Genomic DNA, 19,228 nt, shown 5'->3' with positions numbered 1-19,228 from the left:
GTGCTAACAGCTATGGAGATCTGCAGCCTGTAGAGGAGTAAGCGCTTCTGTTACCTCCGCACAGAGTAATTACGCTATTGTATATGGTGGATAATTCAATTTCTGCTGGTGTTTTCATTATTAATTATCATTTTCAGCCATTTATAATACAGACTGAGTCTGTACTTGGATAATTTTGGGTAATTAAAAAGTTTTTTTAATCTTTAAAGCAGTTTTCAACTAGCTCTTTGGCTATGCCAACATGGAAATAATATTAAATAAAAATAAAACTCTAAACTTAAGGATTCTGATGTGCTGTTAAACCTTATCATTTTTGCCACTTACTACGTGTGAAGTTATTGGTTCCTCAGCATCACTAGCTTCAAACCCAAGTGTTTTAACCATTGCAAGGCTAGCCTGAAAATCACAAAATCTCTAATGATGAGTTCAACATTCTTTTTTTTTCATACTTGCATTTACTAAACTTATGGATTTCTGTGAGTTGTTTGTGTTTCTTTTCGTAACTGCAAGAGCTCATGAAGCATAAATAACATTATCTGCTTATTCCTGGCACCTGAGTTCACAAATTGGCTGTATCTACGTACTGAAAATGCATTGAAAAGGAAATGCTTCCCGTGGACTCCACAGGAATGATCTACAGTGTGTTCCTATAAACCCTGATATCCCAACATCATGTTTTGATCAACAGTGTTCTGCTGAGACCACTCATCTGTCCCTGCTCTCCCTCCACACAACTTCAGCAGCTGGCTGACACAAAAAATCCATCAGCTCCAGTGCCATGTACTGTCTCAAGAACTTGTAGGAAACCCATTTGTGTTGGATTTAAGATTTGAGCTTACCATTGGCTCTTCAGCTACCCTCCAGCTAGAAATTGTGATCCCTCTGGATTTCATATGAAACAAAAAAGCTACAGCTCAGTCACTGAATTTTCTGTAACTTCTGGACATTCGTATTGCTATTTTTGGTGTAAGATGCTCCAGAGCTACATAGAATTACTTTGTATGATTGTAATAGCTGGTCACCAGTAATAGAACTTGTGATTATTTCATACATCATTAAATGTTTATTTTGTCTTATTTTTCTTTGCAGATGAACCTTTATGCTTTCAACTATCAGAAAATTCATGGAGCAAATTTATGTTCTTCTTTTCATTTGTAACCTGCATGGAAAGTCACCAAGTTTTTTTTTTTTCTAGGAGCATGTGAAGCAGAAGTATTTTCAATGGCAGATCATTGTTCCTATCCATATATATCAAGTGTGTTCTAGGTAATAAAATGAAAAATAAAAGTAAAGGCAGTGAGAGTGAGCAAACTATGTTTTATGCAATTTCTCCCTCATACCAATTTTGCTGAAAATGGCCGCTGATTTTTTTTTCAAATGTTAGGAGATTATATGCACTATAATTGTACTAGTTATCTTCCTGTTGTTTTATAATCCTGGTGCAATTACAGCATAGTGAACATGGATAATGTTAATACTTAAATAGTAACTGAACTTCTTGCTGCACGTTCATTGTGCTTCTACTTCAGATAATAGTGCATTGGAATCAGAACCTTTGGTTACCTTTATTTTGAAATAATTGCATTAGGTAATTAAAAATCACTTAGCATGCAAAATCTTGATGCAATATCTGGTACACTGTAATAAGATATGTGTACCTACAGCTAAGGCTTATCTTATGAATATCTTACCTCTTGAATGTAGAAAGACAGTAATTACATTTTGGAACACGTTCATAGAACAAAAGAATTTGTGTGTGTTTGGGAGACAGAATTTATCCTAAGTATTTGGAAATGTACTGCTGACTTATAAGTTCACTCCTCACTTCCCAAAAAAATCTACAAAAAAAAAAAAAACAAAAACAAAAAAAAACCCAACAACAGTAATGGTGTACCTTTTTTCTTGAACAGTTTTAATTCTGTGAGATCAGTTGCAGTGCACCACGTGTTCTGTGCTGTTTTGCAAAAGATTTAAGCCTTCATCGTTTTGCTCTTTTTTGGTTAAGTTCCCTCTCGATTCATTTTTAAATTCTTCATGAATGGAAGATCAGCGGTGGGGGGAGAATTCCTTGATCAAAATATCATTGGATAACCTTGGTATTATAATGCAATGCAAATTTAATACTGTATTAATTAAAATTACACACTGTCACATTTCCTTCCTAGAATGCTGAAATACATTAATGTTCTTGGAAGTTTCTTTCTTAAGTTTCTGTACACAGATTTTTTTCTCTCTCTCTTTTTCCCCAAGGTAAATGCATTTTCACCAGCCTTTCTGACTATGCTAAGCCTGCTTCTTTTCACACAGTTTGGTTCCATTGAAGACTTTCTTACTGGCTCTGCGTATTTGACAGGGTGCAGAAACTGACCTTTGGGTGAACTTCTTGTAATTTGCTTTCCTATTTATTAATGATTTGAGATTTTGTAGAGACTTTGTAGCAGCAGAGTAGGAGACAAACAATAACTTACGCCCTCATTAAATCCTCAGTATTTCTTTTTTTATTGAACTTTTCAGTAACTGGAAAGAACTAAGCTGTTGTTCAATGTTACTGTAATCAGAATTGTCCTTCTTAAGTAACCAAATGCCTACTGAACTTCTTAATTTACTTTCAGTGAAAGGATTACATAGTGGCATTATTTGGAATTGAGTGTAGTACCTAGCAAGCATATGTTTCTTTTCCCCCGAAATGGCTTTTTTCCTTCTAGACTGCTCTGATGGAAAGAAGTTTGCTTATATGTTTCAACAGTCCAGCGAAAGATCTTTTTAATCAGTTTTTAGTGCAGCTCATTCAGTGCACCTCTGTTTCCTGTTGATAACTCACTATTTTGTCACTAACTTGAAAGTTCTGTATGTAAACTTATATCAAAGGTTTTTAGAATACTGCATGAAATTCTGGCGCTTGATACTTTTTGGTGTACCCCCTTCACCACCCTTCTGAAAACGTAGTATGTTTTGCTGATTTCTGGAGTGGCTTTTAAATGCTATTTTTCTTTTCCCTTGTTTGTTTTCCTCACCTTCCTGCCCTCATGTTTTATCCTACAACACAGTGGTGTTTTTATTTTTGAGCTTATATAGATGAGACTTTACTGACCTTTTTTTAATTTAAACATTAATAAATTTATGGACATCTCTTATTAATGTGGTTGATTGCTTGCTGTAAAATCATTGCTCAGGTAGTATTATGAAAGTATTGAAATTGGTATTAAAATATCTACTCATATCATCCCACACTTTTTAAATGAAATTGCAGACACTGCAAGGAAGTTTGAATTCAAATGTGAAGTGTCATGTACCTATGTATTTAACATATGGTGGCAGCAGCTTTGCTTTTTCTGGCTGTGATTCAATGCTTGAGTCTCCATTTCTGTTTCTTTGCTCATTGGAAGTTCCAGACACTTAGGGTGGATTTAAGGAAAGGCTATTAGGAAATAATGGCAAAATAATGGTTAAATGAATGAAAAGTCTATGAAATGTAGTCTAAACTGGTTAACTGCTTTCTGATGCTGTTTCTGGATCATCAATATCATTCCAAAAGGATTTTTTTTATTTAATTTTCAAAATTCTACTTCACTTCTTTTAACATTTTAACATTTTTTTTACATTTAAAAAAAAATATTTGTATGACCATATTTTGTGCAGTCACTGTGTAATGTTGCCTTATGATTAGTAAATGTATCAAATTGTTTATAGTACCTAGATCACTTCTAGGATTATGCTAATAATAGCTCTGTTTGCACATAACTCTTTTCCTGATCAGAACAGCTTGATAGATCCTAAATAATTCCTAAATGCTTTCTATTTTTGATTAGCTTTTTTCTCTGTAGAAATATAAGTATAACGGGCCCTTTTTACAGTTCAGATATTGTATTTCTCTGTGCAGCAAAGCACTGTTATTAAGATATATTCTATGTTTTTATTCCTGGGGATTTTTGTGGGTTTTTTCCCCCACAAGGTCTGTCTTAAGTTGTTGTGTGTTTGTCTTTCCATACCTTAGGCAGCACATTCCACCTGCCTGAAGCACAAACACTTCAATGCCGACGTCAAATGGTATTGTTCTAGAAAAATGCCCTGACAGAGTGAAAGGGAGCAAAGAAATCCATCATCATGCTAAAATGTGGGTTAAAAAGCCTGGAGATGTTAGCATTTAAATTAGAGAATGTTAATGTCCTGCCAGCTATCCACTTTCTGTGCTCAATTCTTGTGAACTGCTAAGATATCAAATTAGGCCGGTTAGCCTCTTGAAGCAATTAGGGGGAAGCTGTCTTGTCTCCTTCAGTTTCCTGCTGACTCAGGGGAAAGGAACTAGCAGCCTGAGCTATGAAATGCATATTTTAAATGGACGCAGTATTTGCATTTATTTTTCTTTCCAGCTCTCCTGCAAAGACTGAAAAATAAGTTTTATTTTCAAAATTTGTAGTACTGAAGTAATTCTCCATACTGTGTATCCTACTACTAGAAAAAAAAAATTGAATTAAAAAAAACCAAGTATCTTCCTTGAAGTGTTTAAAGACAGGATATACAGAGGAGGATGATCTGCACGTTGGAACCTGTTCAACGTGACAATATCAATACTGAAATCACTGGTACCTAAAGAACATGAGGCTCAATTAAAAATTACAAGATTAGAAGCTGTTTGTTATTTTGACTTCCCTATATTTAGTAAGCCATTGGAACTATTTTAAAGCATCTCTTAGCGCTCATAAGAGCTAGAGACCCTACTTTAAAACCTGGGATTGTCCTGTAGATGCTTCATTTCTGAAGCGTGCCCTTGTAGAAAGGCATGCTCATAGTGACACTCACTATACTAATGTCAGTTTCTAACCAGGTGGGGAAGAAGTGTACTTACATGCTGGGCTAAACTTTCTGTCTGTGCAACTAGAGTTTGGTACCTGCTTTTTGATACCTGTTCAGAAGTAGAAGGAGAAACTAATGGCTGCTTTGAATTTCTATTTTTACAGACTGTTCCCCACAAGCTAAGGAATTGTCTCCTTTTCTGCAAAATGTTAGGATCACAGTCTCTAGGATCTAACTCAAGAAAGAAACACCTGTGTCTTTTGCCCAACCAAAGTTGGGCAAAGTGAGCAGGCAAATAAGCATTGTGGTCAAGTGCTGTGTATATGTTAGCATATTGAATACGGTGCTGAGAGGAGGCAAACTGCAAGTCCCTAGTGATGCCGTATGAAGCATTCTTAGAAAAATTTCATACTGATCTGTTCATACTCTACCTCTTTCTTTTTTTTTTCTCCAGCACAAGAAATCTTTCAAGATAATGAGCTTGGGGATTTAATTCCCAAAATTTACATATATAACATCAAGAAGCAATGGGCAAATTCTAATCATTGTTTTCCTTTGTACTCTTCAAGGAAATATATTACTTTGTTGTATATGTTCTTTAAGCTTTACAGACTGCCACAGAGATGGCAAAGCCTAGCAATTGCTTTATTTTAATTATAATTTCTTCTATGTGGTATCTCTTAGGAAATTACAAAGGCTAAAAGAGTTTGTGGGAGAGGAGTAGGGCTACATTCATTCAGAGTTTTGGATTGTTATACGTTTTAAAGTCAGTTCTTAAAAGAAAAAAAAATAAAATCTATCAAGGAGCAGTCCTTAAGCAGAAAAAATAAACTACTGATGAGAATGTAAACTCTGAGTGGAATCCCATTATGTTACCAAGGTGACCTTTTGGCTTTTTAGCAAAGATAATCTACCATCTCTGTTCAATAGCAAAACCCCTCAGGATATCAATTTACAGTATTATTTCAGTAGTCTCTATAAAAATCATTAAAAGGAAAAATGTAAGATGAATTGCATAATGTATTTGATCTTACTTCAGTGTAAGAGAGTAAAGGAGATGGATAGCTCTAATTTATGATTCCTTATTTGAGCTGCAGCAAGTTGTGGCTCTGGATGCTGAGTGGGCAAAGCTGCCATTTCTCAGTGCTGAGTCATAGCTCGTTTTGTTCTGTTCTGTCTTTGACCATCTAATTATGGTTTGCCTGCAAAAGGGAACTGGATGGTTTCAGATGAGTGCTGTGCCTTTGACAGATGGGCATTGCTGTCATACTCTTGGGCTTTCATTTTCATGTTTCTTCCATCTCTTGTGTTTTGCAGCAGAAGAATAAATGAAGGTTTCAATTATTTCTTACATAGAATTCTTTTTTTTTAATTATATGCAAGATTTTTCCCATTTGGTCAAAACTTAACTGTTTTTCAAATGAGAGCAGCCAGTGAGGACACTCAGTCCAACCCCAAGTTGCATGCACCAGGTTTCTACCTGGGGGCTGCCCGAATGTTTCATGCAGAAAGCACTGTGTCCTCTCTTATCTACTTTCACAACAGAATTTCTCTGAATTAAAAAAATGTATTCTGCTAGTTTTTAGGGTAGAAGATGTGAAACAAGAGAGTAGGAAAGAGTAAAATAAACTTTGATATCAGTGATTAATTTTAGAATTACACTTCAGGGAAACAACATCTTAAAGATTTGGTGCAAATATGGAATTAGGACAAGTTCATTTTAGGACTAGTTTTATTTTTATCTTGGATTCAGTGATGAGAATTTTAAGGTCATTTATTTGTATTCATTTACTTTTGTTTTCCTTCTCACTCTTTGTAGCTTTATAAGTCTATGGTCTGTTGTGCCTTCACATCTGTCTAAAGACAAATGGTGTTTCTGATGTTTTTTGCACCCTGAGGGAATTTGTAAATTTTGACCCTACCGTTGATATTAATGAGTCTGACTGACCGTGATCTGTTTTGGACTATCTGCCCTTTAAATGGCTGATTACAGTAGCCCTGATGTAGAGGGCTTATATGCTATTTTAAATTGCAGGATTTAAGAAATAAGTGGCTTAAAGATGAATTTTCTTTGAAGTTAGCAATAAAATGACTGGCTAGTGTACTGCTTCTATGCATATGCCTATAAATATCAAGACACAAATTTTCTTTTAAAACCGATAGGGACTTGAATCAGTTGAAATGTCTGCTTTCTTATGTTCCAGCCACTTCTAATGAAATGGCTTTAATATTTAAGTAACTGTTTTTATGAGACTCTGTTAGGCTTTAATAGGTGTTTCTGGAGTGCAGCTGACTTGCTCTTTAATGGTTAGCTGAGAGGAAAAGCTTTTATTCTTTTCCAGCAGGACCCTGAGGGTGTCATTCAACACCCCAAGGGCAAGAGGCAGAACCTAACTCAGCATTAGGATGCAATGGTAAATCTGGATTTGAAGGAGATTTAGCGAGTTAGATCTCAGCTGCACTCATTATCTACTTTTGTTAAATTCTACTTTTTACATGTCCAGAACATAATCAGATGCTATTTCCTACTGGTTGAAAGTTAACTATTAATGCAAAGGAATTCCTGTTAATGCTTTGAGCTAGACTAACTTTTGTGTGAAAGATGATTCTTGAGAAACCATCTTGCTGTATATTAAAGACAACTTCATCACTTTCAAAAAAATCATAAATGATTTATTTTTATACACACACACACACACACACCATAAGACAGGATGTCTTATGTCATAGTAGATCTTGTAGTGAGACTTACTGTGCTGCAAACCTAATGCTGGTAAGCGTCCTCTTCAGGAGTGAATGAACAAGATTTTCATGTTAGATGGGAAAAACAAAACAGAACCGTCACTTCTACTAGTATACTGTACTATACAACTGTATAAAATACACATGACTCATTCTCTTACATTTGTTGGTTGATTTGGGAGAAAATAGGAGACTTCTGTCTGTTTTAAAAAACAAAACTCTACCACCAGCAAAGAAAAAGCAGCAATAATTTCTCCTTGCTGAGATGTTGAACATTGTATTTTATGTTTGGGTTAATCACTTAAATACAAGAATGAATGTATATTTATATTCTACCCTAAAAAGTAGGATCCCATTTGCTAGTTAAATACTGTGTTTCAGTAAGGAACGCTGAAGCATCATTTCTTCCCAACAGATGTTATAGCTCCTTTCTGATGCAGTGCAACTGGGACTCATACTAAAACATCACTGAAGGTGAGGCCTCCGAAGTCTCACAAAGTATAAAATTGGAGTAACTGCCAAGGTTGGAAGGTTGGTCTGTATTTTCCTACTCACGTTCAAAATGGAATTTGGGAAAGCTTGTACATACTGGAGCCTTCTAATATATTATTAGTATTAAAATTTCTAGGTAATACTGGTTAGAGAAATAGGTAGGTGTATTCATTGGAAGGGTTTTTAACATGGAGAATAAGATAGGTTAGCAACCACTTGTAAAAACTGTAGATTTTATGCAAGTATATGTCTGAAATAACTGTTTTACATTGACGATAGATGTGTAATTCAAACATAAGCTACCTGCACAAAATACATAAACTCTATGCATTATTCCACGATCCAAGGAAAATTGATGTAATTTTATAATTTAAGTTATTAAAAAACGCTTAGCATTTTTAATTGCTACAATTTAATTTCCATAAATCCAATCAGCAAGAAGATTGTTCTTTAGTGATGATAATTGATGTGTCTTTAAAACATTTTCTTAAAAATACCTTAGAAGTATGTTTAAAGCTAAGTCACTACTGAAGACCAAATTTGCTGAAAATAGGTAAAGTGAAATTACTGTCTTTGACCTGATATTTGGCAGAGAAAATGCCATTTTTTTAAAATAGAAATGTTTGAAGACATAAACCTTGAATATAATAAAGTATCTACAGTATCTGCTGTCAAATTTGTATTCTAGACAGCTAAACAGTTCAGAGCTTATATCTATACATGTTTTTTTCCTCAGTTTTCACTTTTTTTCCCCTTGCTTTCAGCAACTACTGTTGTCAATGAAGTGCTTATGATATTTTTCTTTTTGCACAGAAGTGTTGATAGGTTGTAAATACTGCTTTAGGGTTAATTTTCTAAAGAGATGTTTTGAACTGTAGTTATTTTTGTAAGTCACTAGGCAGTATAAACCCGACAAGCTAACAAAATGTGAAATATTATGGCTGCTGGGCATAGATTGAAGGCTAAATATAATTAAATTGAAACAACAGGATGAACAATGTCAGACTCAAAATAGAATCCACATAACTTACAGTCTAGTTTGAAGCACTCAGTCTTACTCTTGCAGCTCTAGGACAGCGAGCAACGGACGTTTAGTGGTTATTATTTTCACTATTACTAGAAAGAGGAGTTCAGTAACAGAATTTATTGCTTTCTTAAATGTAAATGATACAGTTTAGTATAGAAGCTAATTACTGTGGAGCTTTACTTGCTAAACATGGGGTAAAAGTTAAGTATATTTGGGCCAAAGACATAGGGAGTAGCTTGTCCCTTTCAGTATAAATCTCTCTGGGAGAAGATCAGGAAAGCAAAGTGGAATTCTGATTTCTGATGTAATTTCCCTAAAGCATAAATCTTAGTGGTGCAAGGAGACATATGGTTGTAGGTTAGTTTTTTTGTTTGATTGTTTGTTTAAAGCAAAGCGTGTGTGTGACTTCTCTGGGCCTTCATCTGATCTGGGTTTCTTTACTCTGTGGTAAATGGCTTTCTCAGAAGTGGCAACCTGCCTGTAGTCAAAGGGAATCTCAGCTGTAGAGGAAATGGTAGAGAACGTAGTACCTGAATCTAGTCGCCCTCTATCAATCAGAAATGTAGGAGATGGAGATAACTTATTGTTTTGCCCAATCTCACATGAGGACAGCGCTTCCCATTCAGTCCTTCGACTGTCATCGTCACTGTAGTGCCTTCTTCTGTTCTGAATGAGGCATCTTACTGCTAGAGAATTGCAAAAAATGAGCCTCATCTATGGAGACTCCCATGAGCTCCATGATTCTTCCCTTAGGAATGGAGGCTTGTCAGTGTGACTCCCATCTACAAGAAGGGTTATAAGGAGAATCTGGGGAGCTACAGGTCCATCAGCCTGACCTCAGTGCCAGGAAAGGTTATGGAGCAGATCATCTTGAGGGAGACCACATGACATGTGCAGGACAACTGGGGAATCAAATCCAGCCAGCATGGCTTCACGAAAGGCCGGTCCTGCTTGACCAACCTGATCTTGGATTGTCTCCTCTCTAGTCTGATTACATCCATAGCTGTGAACCAAGTTCACAGATACTTATCACGGTGGCTTGATTTTTGCTGAGTTGTATGAAGAATTCAGGTTCATCTCTACCTATCCAAAATGCATTTGCCTGTAGCTATTAAAAGTGACCAGTATAAGATATTTGAAGATAAATACGAAGCCATTTGCCCACAGTTCCAAAAAGTGAGAAATCTGATGGTTTTTATATATGCATCAATATGCAGGTATACACAGACACACACATACACTTAATCATTGCTTTTTATGGACATTTGACTGTATATTTGTGTGTATATATGTGTTTGTATATATACATTTCTATTTTTTACTTGTTTTTTATTTGTTCTTATTGTAGAAAGATAGTTCTTATACTAGAAAGATAGTTTGCTAGCTTTTTTTAAAAAAGAAAACATATGGAGAAAGCTCTAGAAAGCCAGAAAGATTTGTTTAGCTTTCAGCTAGAATAAACATGTTAAGTTAAACATCCTAATATAGGCAATTTGGTTCAGCTCTGACATTTTTGCCTTTGGCAGTGATTGGAGAATTGTGGTTTATGTCACAACCAACCACCTAAACTGCCTAATTTTGACCATGTAATTTCCAAAATCAACATGTTTTACTTTGTTTTGTCTTTGAAATGGAAACCTCCTTTTTGATTGTTTTTTAGCTAATTAATATTTTCCACTCTTCTAAAATGTTTATACTTAGCTTGAAGTAATGAGAAATTGTCCCTTCTGAGAGGCAAATGTAATTTACATTGAACTCTTTGAGATAATTCTTTTAAAAATATTGCAGTCTCTATCCATAGTTCCTCTTCTCAATTAAGACCGCTCCCAGAAACCTGTCCTGTATTTTACTAACCATTCACAAACTCCTAGGAAAACCAGTATGTCATTCGCTATGAGGCATCAGGCTATAAACAGTGGTCCAGGGTGAAAGGATGAGAAACAATGAGCATAAATTTAAAGAAGAGAGGGTCAAAATGGATTCAATGTTTTTATTTATGTATTTTTATTATTATTGTTGTTTATTTTCCTTTACAACCTGGAAAACAGTGAAGCTATGGCACAGGTTGCCTAGGATGACTAAGCAATCTCCACCCTTTGAGAGTTTCAAGATCCAACTGCCTATAGTTTAAGCAAAGTGAGCTGACTGTGCTTTGAGCGGGAGTTTGGACCAGGAACTTGCTGAGGTCCCTTCCATCTTGATCATTCTGTGACAAGTCAACCAAGTGAACTTACTGATGTGCGAAATCAAACTTTTTTTTTATTTGTAAGGAATGTGCACACATGTTGTGTATGAAACACTTGATCTGAAATTTAATATTGTTGGTAACAAAGCCGTACCTGAGACATATCAGTATAATGGGCAATTAAAATTGTACCTACTTATAAAATATACAACATTTATAAAAAAGCAGGCACTTTCTTCCCTTTACAGTTATTCACTTTTGGGAGCTTTTCTGCTTTTCCTGCCGTAAAGGCCTGTTGCCTTCTTTCTTCTTTCTTGTTTGCTTAATCAGATGTGGAAGCATCCTTCTCAGAATTGGTTGTATTTGACAGCACACTGCAACTTAATGCTCCTTTCTCATTGTACGAGTATGTTAAAATATGCATTCTGGGATATTGACAAATTAAATTTGTGTTGAAGCTGTTTTTTTTTTTTTTTTTCTGTGAATGTAAAAGCCTGTTTGTCTTAGGAAAAGAAAGTAAAATTTTAATAGCAGAGATTTGACAACTGCTTATAGGGTGCAGTACTATTAAGTTTTTTGATTTAGGACCTAAGAAGGCATGCATTTACATGCACTTTTAAGGAATATTCTTTAGTCTCATTTAGGGCTAAACAAGATGAATGAGGATGGGTTTAGGAATGTACAGACCACTTAACTTGCTGTGAAATGGCTATATCACGGGTGTCCAACCTTTTGGCTTGCCTGGGCCAGATTAAGTAAAGAGGTATTGTCTTGGGCTGCATTTACATAAGTTGCTCTGAAAGTAATGCCTCCTATTTATTTCCATGGAAACTAGAACCAATACAAAGAGCACAATAGCACTATTTGATAGAGTGCATTCTCAGCTACAAAACACTCCTTTTCAACATAGTCACCATCATTAGCTATGCATTTTTGCCAGTGATTAACAAGAGCCTGCAAGCCATGCTCACAAAAATCTGCACCAGCAGAGGTGACCCACTGTTGCCAATGCTGAAATGCACCACCCACCACCTCACTGTGTTCATATCCACTGTTTGGTCTCCAGAAACATTCAGCAAGTATCCATGAATGTCAGTGGGTACAATTTTTTCTGCACGGAGGAATTCAGTTCCACACCTTTGCTTCATACACACTTCCATGTCAGATGCCATTTTGTCAGACTGCCATCCCACCAACATCCACCTCTGATGTCATGGGCCTACATAATAAAACCAGAGGCATTACTTTCTGAGCAGTCCTTGTAAAATACATGACATCATTAGTATATAAGTAATAAAACATTTGAATTTTTAGTATTTTTCTTAAAGCATTGAAAAGAGAGGAACAAAACCATTTAACTAGTGGCATACTTGACCATGTTTTTGTGAAACTAACATATCAGCCTTGTTCAGTGGCAATAGTTGCAGTCCTTAGTGAGCTCTCAAGGTGTTCATCAGAAATTTTTGATGAAATTTTGCTCTTCCTATGCTTCATCCTTGACAATTGTTCAGAAGTGTATGTGCTACCAAAAAGTGATGACATGAATAAGGTGTGATTGTGAAGCAAAGGATATTTCTCTCTGGTAGGAGAGGTCTTAGAAAAGTCTGGTAAAGAGACATGATCAAATTTTTGAGTTGAATATTTGATTGCAACTCTGTACATTCCATTTGAAAATTTGCAGGTAATGTACTTATATCAACTGAAAATGGTGACACAGACATAAAATGGTGATTTTTTTTGCAATCTTGAAACCTATTCTCAAAAATCCTTTATCAAAATGGAAAGCACAGCTGCATATTCTTCTCTGTTCAGGGTGCTGTATTCAGCCAGTGTAACAAAATACATGCAATTACTTGCAATCACTTGAGTCAGCACTGCACAGCTCTGCCCTCCCCATGCCCTGGTTTCAGTCAGTACAGTGTTAATAGTGCACTGATGGTTTGATTGCTGAGGAGAGATGGGTGTGTGCCTGGGGCCACTGCAGTGAAGAGCCAGCACTTTTATAGCACGAAGCAGGGTGTTAGCTGTGTGTGGGCCATGGGTTGGACATGCCTGGCCACCATACCATACATTATAAGCACTAAATGCTTGGAGTTTCTGTTAGTGTGAATTGATGGAGGGGAGTAGCAGTAGTATAACCAAGAATAATCTTGAGTGCTGAGTGGCGTCCTGCAGGACAGAACTGCAGCTGTCTTCAAGCAACCTTTTTTTTCCCACTTTTTTTTTTTTTATTATTTCTTCTCTCTTTCCCCTTCCCTTGGTCTGTTGTACACATCTAGAGTTTGCTGCTTCTGGCATTGGAGGTCTAGAACAGCAACAAAGCAGCAGTGTCAAGCTGCAGATACATATACTGTGGGCACCAACACACAGGAGTGGGAAGTGGGGACAAAAAGTGAGACTCGGTGTGTGAAAAAGTGGACAGAGACAGCATTTCAAGCTCTTTTTAACTTGTATGCATGTTAGTGTATACCCAGGCCAGCTGATAACAAAATGGTACCCAGTTTGCCTCTAAATGTGCAGCTGGTAATATAAGAACTATTGAACTCAAGGAGAAAGATGAGAGATATAATTGTGTGAGAGGATGATTACAGAACAGAAAAGGAAGCAAACTGAAACTGAAGAAAAATCATCTCTTTGCTAGAAAGGATGTGGTCTCACTACCGTAGAAGGGTTTAATTCTAATTCTCAAAGCTTTGCACTTCTTGGCTTCCTTGAAAATGAATCCTGCTCTGTTCATGCAGACCCTTTTTCCTTCCTCTTCACTTGAATTCCATTCAGACTTTTGTCTGTTAGTCTGATGAATTTTCCTCTTCCCCGGATGATTATACTTTTTAATGTAATTGTTGTATTATTTCTTTTTGAAGTCTGGCTTATGATTTAAATTACTTAAGAAAAGCTCAGAGAGATTTCCCTGAGCTTTAAACTTCAACTGACAAGACAAGAAGTGCAGCCACACCATTTTCTCTCTCATGATATAATCAAGTTTTGTCAAGTTTTAAATAAATTGAATCTTACCTTCTTTTTGAAATTAAAATAAATGAATAGATTCCCTGTTTTGCCCTAGGATCTTTAAAGAAGTGTAATAATGATATCAAAACAAGCTTAAACTTAATTTGTAGCTTTCTCAGCTCTCACTTCTGGGTACAGGAATGTGAAGTCTTTAGCTAATGAATGTATAAATATGTATGTGGGAGTCTGTGTATATAAATACATTTACAAAGTATGTATATATAATGAATATATGTATTTTTCCCCTGAAAGGGTAACCACAAAATAAAATTTCTGTTGTGAACAGATTTTATTTACTTAGCTTATTTTATTTGTTTTCACTTACCAAAGGGAAGAACTGAATTAAATTGTAGTTCACTCATCAGTAAGGTTTGTCTGAAGGGTTTCACGGGACAAAAGTTTTTTGGGCATTACACCTCTCCAGTCATCATTTACCACCAAGGTCGTACTGGCCCTTCATTTAGTTGTTCTGGTCCTGCTGCTACCAGGAGAGTTGAGCTAAGGGATGCTGCTGTGAGAAATTCCGTTTTGTAATTTTCTGTGACGTAGGCAAAACAAGTATATTTATGAACAGAAAAGAAGGGGCATAGGGGGAATAACACATTGTGGCAATTAGTTTCCAAGGCCGTTTGTTTGCAGCGCACACTTGGCAACTTATTTCTCCAATTAAAAAAAAAAACAAAAAAAACTTGTAAACAAGAATTTTCCAACAGTCAACACAAAACCAAGTATCCAAACAAAAAAAAAGACCAATTAACAAAAAATTTTAAATATCATGCTTCTTAGTGCTGGTTTTACCTGGAGCAGCTGCAGTGGTAATGAGAAGGCTCTGTGAATGCTTGGCCTCTGACTTTCGTGAATATTCGCTGCAAAGTAAATAATACTGGAGGAAACCTATTCCTCTATCTGTCTCTGAAATCTCTTTTTTAAATTTTGTTTTAGTGTTACACTTTTAGATAGATACTCTCAAACTCAAAGTTCATCCTGGAAAGAAATCTAGTTTTCTCTTGCTCTATGAATGCCCTCAAATGGTGTTAGCATCCCCAAGTAGAATCTGTTCTGTGAGCTATACATGCTTTAAATTATTTTTACATGAATTAAGACTTTGATTTACATTGTTTTGAGAAAATCCTGCCCTTCCTCTCATATGCGTGTGTAAAGATATTCTGAACTCTGTAATTGCTGAGCATACCCAGACTGACATGGATCAGGGTCAGTTGCATTGCTTAAACTTGTTATAGAAAACTTTGTTAGCCTGCAAAAAGAAATGTGAAGGCTACACACACAGTTACACAACAGAGCTTTTCTCAGGGAGGCAGGCTGACATGGCTGTTGCGATGTGACTGTTGTGACATTACTTGTTTCTGCCCATTCCCATGCTGACCCTCAATTATGGACTAATTGATCTGCTCTCACAGCAGAGTAATTACTCCCTAATGAAAATTTACTTCTGTTTTCCCAGAATAGAGTGCTTGTATGAATGCTTGGGAAAGAGGGGCTCTTGCATTATTGCTGAAATAGTATTGTAATAGGCAGTCTCCAGCATGTATAATACATACAGCACATACTAGTGCTGTACCTGAAGGACTGAGTGAGACTCATTAAATTGAAGAACCAGTTTTGAAGAAAGCGAGTATTCAAGGGATTGGAGCTCTGCTGAAAACATTAACCATACCATACCATAAATTAGTTAAAATAAAGCAACATCAATAGTATGGAAAGGGAATGTACGTATTGGTTGAAATAGAGTTCAGGTTCCCATATTTCTTAAAATATACAAAAATATCCAAATTATTACTAATATGTAGCCATATTTGACATCTCAGCATCTTTGTGCTTAGATGGGACCTATTCTTACACTGCAAAAATGTATAGGTCTGTATATAGCATTCGCATAAAACATAAAGCTGTATTAATAGAGATGTAGAAAGCAGTTATATCTGAATTGTCTTCCAGCGTCTGGAAAGAGTAGATCTAGTTTCTCACACTAATGCTGTTGTCTGTGTTTACCTGAACATGTCAGATCCTGTGCCTTGTGTTTTGCTATAGCTTCGGGGGGCGAGAATCACGCTGTTCCTTCAGTTTCATGGTGGTGAGCACTCTTGTCACAGCCTTTCTTCATTATCCTTCTTTTTTTGCCTTTCTTTGGCTGAAGTATTTGTTTTTTATAACCTTTAACTTAAAAGAACACATTTTATAGAGAATAAGTTATGTAAAGCCCAACTGAAAATGTGTACAAAAGTTTTATGACCACCACACCACTTCTGTCTTTCTTTTAAGAGATCTTTTTGGTCTTAAGAAGGTCAGCCCTTCTTATCTGTGTTTGCGAAGCACCTATGGAGTCTCTTAACATAAGGCTGGGACTCCTAGATATACTAGGTCCGAAATTTTTATAACATACCATACTTCTGGGCCTGGCAGGTGGATTGATGTACAGAGTTTGTGCTTTGTCTGCTTGTGGGAGAACATTCTTTATACTCACATTTAACTTGTCAGTAGTGATTAGACATCTTGTGGGATCTCAGCCACACCTTCTATATTTCTGTCACTACTGCAAACGTGACTGCATGGAAGTGTGAAGAAAAAAAATATGATTTGAGGATAACTTGATGGAACTTGATTCAAACACAGTTGATGCTGTGTTTTCCTTATAAGGTTCCTTAAACAGTCCACAGTATTCTTTGGGAATCACAGAATGCAACACTGAGTGTGCCTGAAAAACACAAAAAGAAAATAAGTTATGAATCCTGAGAAAAAAGAGTTTCCAGCATAGAAACTTTCTTCTATGCTGCTTCTTCAGAGTAATTTTAGCACTGGATGAGGTGACGCTTCTAGCAAACTACTTCACTCCATGTTTTGTTTTCATCTTTTTCATGTCTGATTGACAGTCCCAACAAAAAATAACAATAAAAAATTCATGAGGTAAATCCCCAAGTGATTCAGAAAGGACTTTCATGGGATTGGACAGTGGCAGTTAAATTTCCTGGGACACAAGTGTGTTTTGAAGAAAGGGGTAAAAAACATTATTCTCAAGATAATCCTGACTGAAATATAAAGGATCATTCTTGGTGAATAATTAGAAAAAATGTCCTAAAACTGTCTTTAATGGGATAGCATAAAAAGCAGTATTAATAGAGATGAGAGAAATATTTTTGTTTTGTCTACAGATAAGTGAAGGTTCTATCTTCTCTTACTTACACAGGATGATAGCTTCTATTTTTGGCTCCCTTTAGTGAGAATGATCCAGTAACTTTGGCTCATTGAGTGAGGAGAGCACAGAACTATTAACTAAGTCTTAAGATATTTTTGTGTTATGATATAATGGTTAATTCTTGTATTTTCCTTCATTTTCTCCTAGGGAAGAGTGTTTTCTTTCCCTTTTCTGTTTTTGTTTTATTAAACAATTGACAGGGAAATACCAGAATAATGTCTGTGACTGATATTAATTTGTATCTGTGATCTGCACTGCCAGGAGATAAAGAGCTCTTCGTTCCTATCTATTGCAAATCATGCAGACGTATAGTTACAGAAGAATGAGGCTGCATTCACTTCCTGCCTACAATTCATTGTTTCGTGCTGCAATCAAGTACTAGGCTTGCACTAGCAGGAGGTAAACACATGTCAGGAAACCAAATTTCTGTGACAATCTGCTGGTGCTTTTGGAGGAACTTTCTGATGAAGGCTGTGGCAATGGAAATTCAATTGTAATGACATCACATACCCAGAGAAAAGCTGGTTTGTGGGCTCCAGGAATAACCACACAATCTTTCTCATGATGCATGGGAAAACGATTCTGTTTTCAGCCTCTGTTTTCAGATACTGAGAGACGAGCAGCACAAAAACATGCGTGCCCAAGGGGTCTGGCCAGAATCCTTGCATGTGGCAATGGTGCTGGGTATTGAGTCTTCACTGCATCTTTTGGGTTTCTCTTGGATGGTGGGAATTAACTGAGTTTTGGCAGGTCTTTTATGTCTTTGAGGTGTCAACAGTTACGGTGTGAGATTTGTCTTAATCTCACTTATTTGTCCTGCATAAATCTTGAATTGTCCATTTTCTTTTTTTCTGTTTGTAGTCACTTTATGGCTGCAGTATGCCTTCCTGCTGGGCTAACAGGATGAGAAGTGATACAGATTGCTTCATCTTGATGCAAACATCATGCTCTGGTGCTCGCCACTTTGATTGATGGCAGTCAGATTATCAGCACTTGCCACTGTTCTGACTCCCAGCATTTGTTCTGGTGCTTTTACACGCAGAAGTTTCTATTCATGCTTCATTCAGACCAATCTTAATGTTTCTGTTGCGGCTATTTCCATTAATGTTTGTTGCTCATTGGTGCTATATTCTGCTTTCTGTCACTAAATATCTTTTTTCACTGGGAGCAGGTGAATTATTCATTAAGAGTGCTTAGAAGAAATGTGTGTTTGACAACAGGATTTGTTGAGTTGTTAGGTTAAAATGGCATTTACCTCTTGGAGCGCTGTCCATCCTGTTGGCACTTGCTAGCAATGTTTTCTTCATTCCTAGTAGCTTTGGAGAAGTTCTGTTGAAGTCTGTTGTAGTGAGTTGGGCAGCTGCTTCCACGGAGTCCTGCGGGTCCTTTTTGCTCAGCACGCAGTAAGCTTCCAATTCTCACAAAGTGAAGGAGCATTAGTAACTGTGAAGAATCACTCCACTGCCGACAAGTTCTCTTTCATCTTCTTGCCTTCATTCATCTCAGTGTCATATTTTGTTTTTATGGTGTAGGTGAGATCTTTTTAAACAGGAAGTTGAATTTGGTACTTCAGAATCACTGTGATTAGAGAACTTACTACCATGGTGGCTGTAAACCTTTAGAAACTGCTTTGTCCAGAGGAAGAATGTAACTTTTATGTGGATAATTCATGTGGGAACTAAGTTTTGTGTTTTCTTGGAATTGTTTTGGGTTTTGTGTTGTTGTTGTTGTTTTTTTTAAGATCTCTAGTATTTATGATAGTTGTTCA

The 19,228-nt window shown here is 36.4% G+C and overlaps 1 long non-coding RNA gene across 2 annotated transcripts in view; it reads left to right on the top strand.

The window, feature by feature from the left end:
* The window catches only part of LOC110398795, a 29,293-nt gene extending 26,160 nt beyond the window's left edge, over positions 1 to 3,133 (top strand). For both annotated transcript variants that reach the window (XR_002438621.1, XR_002438620.1), the window contains exon 4: positions 689 to 3,133. This is a non-coding gene — a long non-coding RNA (uncharacterized LOC110398795). The remainder of the gene's footprint in view (positions 1 to 688) is intronic.

Source organism: Numida meleagris, chromosome 4 (assembly GCF_002078875.1).
Source record: "Numida meleagris isolate 19003 breed g44 Domestic line chromosome 4, NumMel1.0, whole genome shotgun sequence".
Lineage (NCBI taxonomy): Eukaryota > Metazoa > Chordata > Aves > Galliformes > Numididae > Numida > Numida meleagris.
The sequence above is the reverse complement of the archived record's forward strand: the minus strand, read 5'-3'. Positions and strand labels throughout refer to the sequence as shown.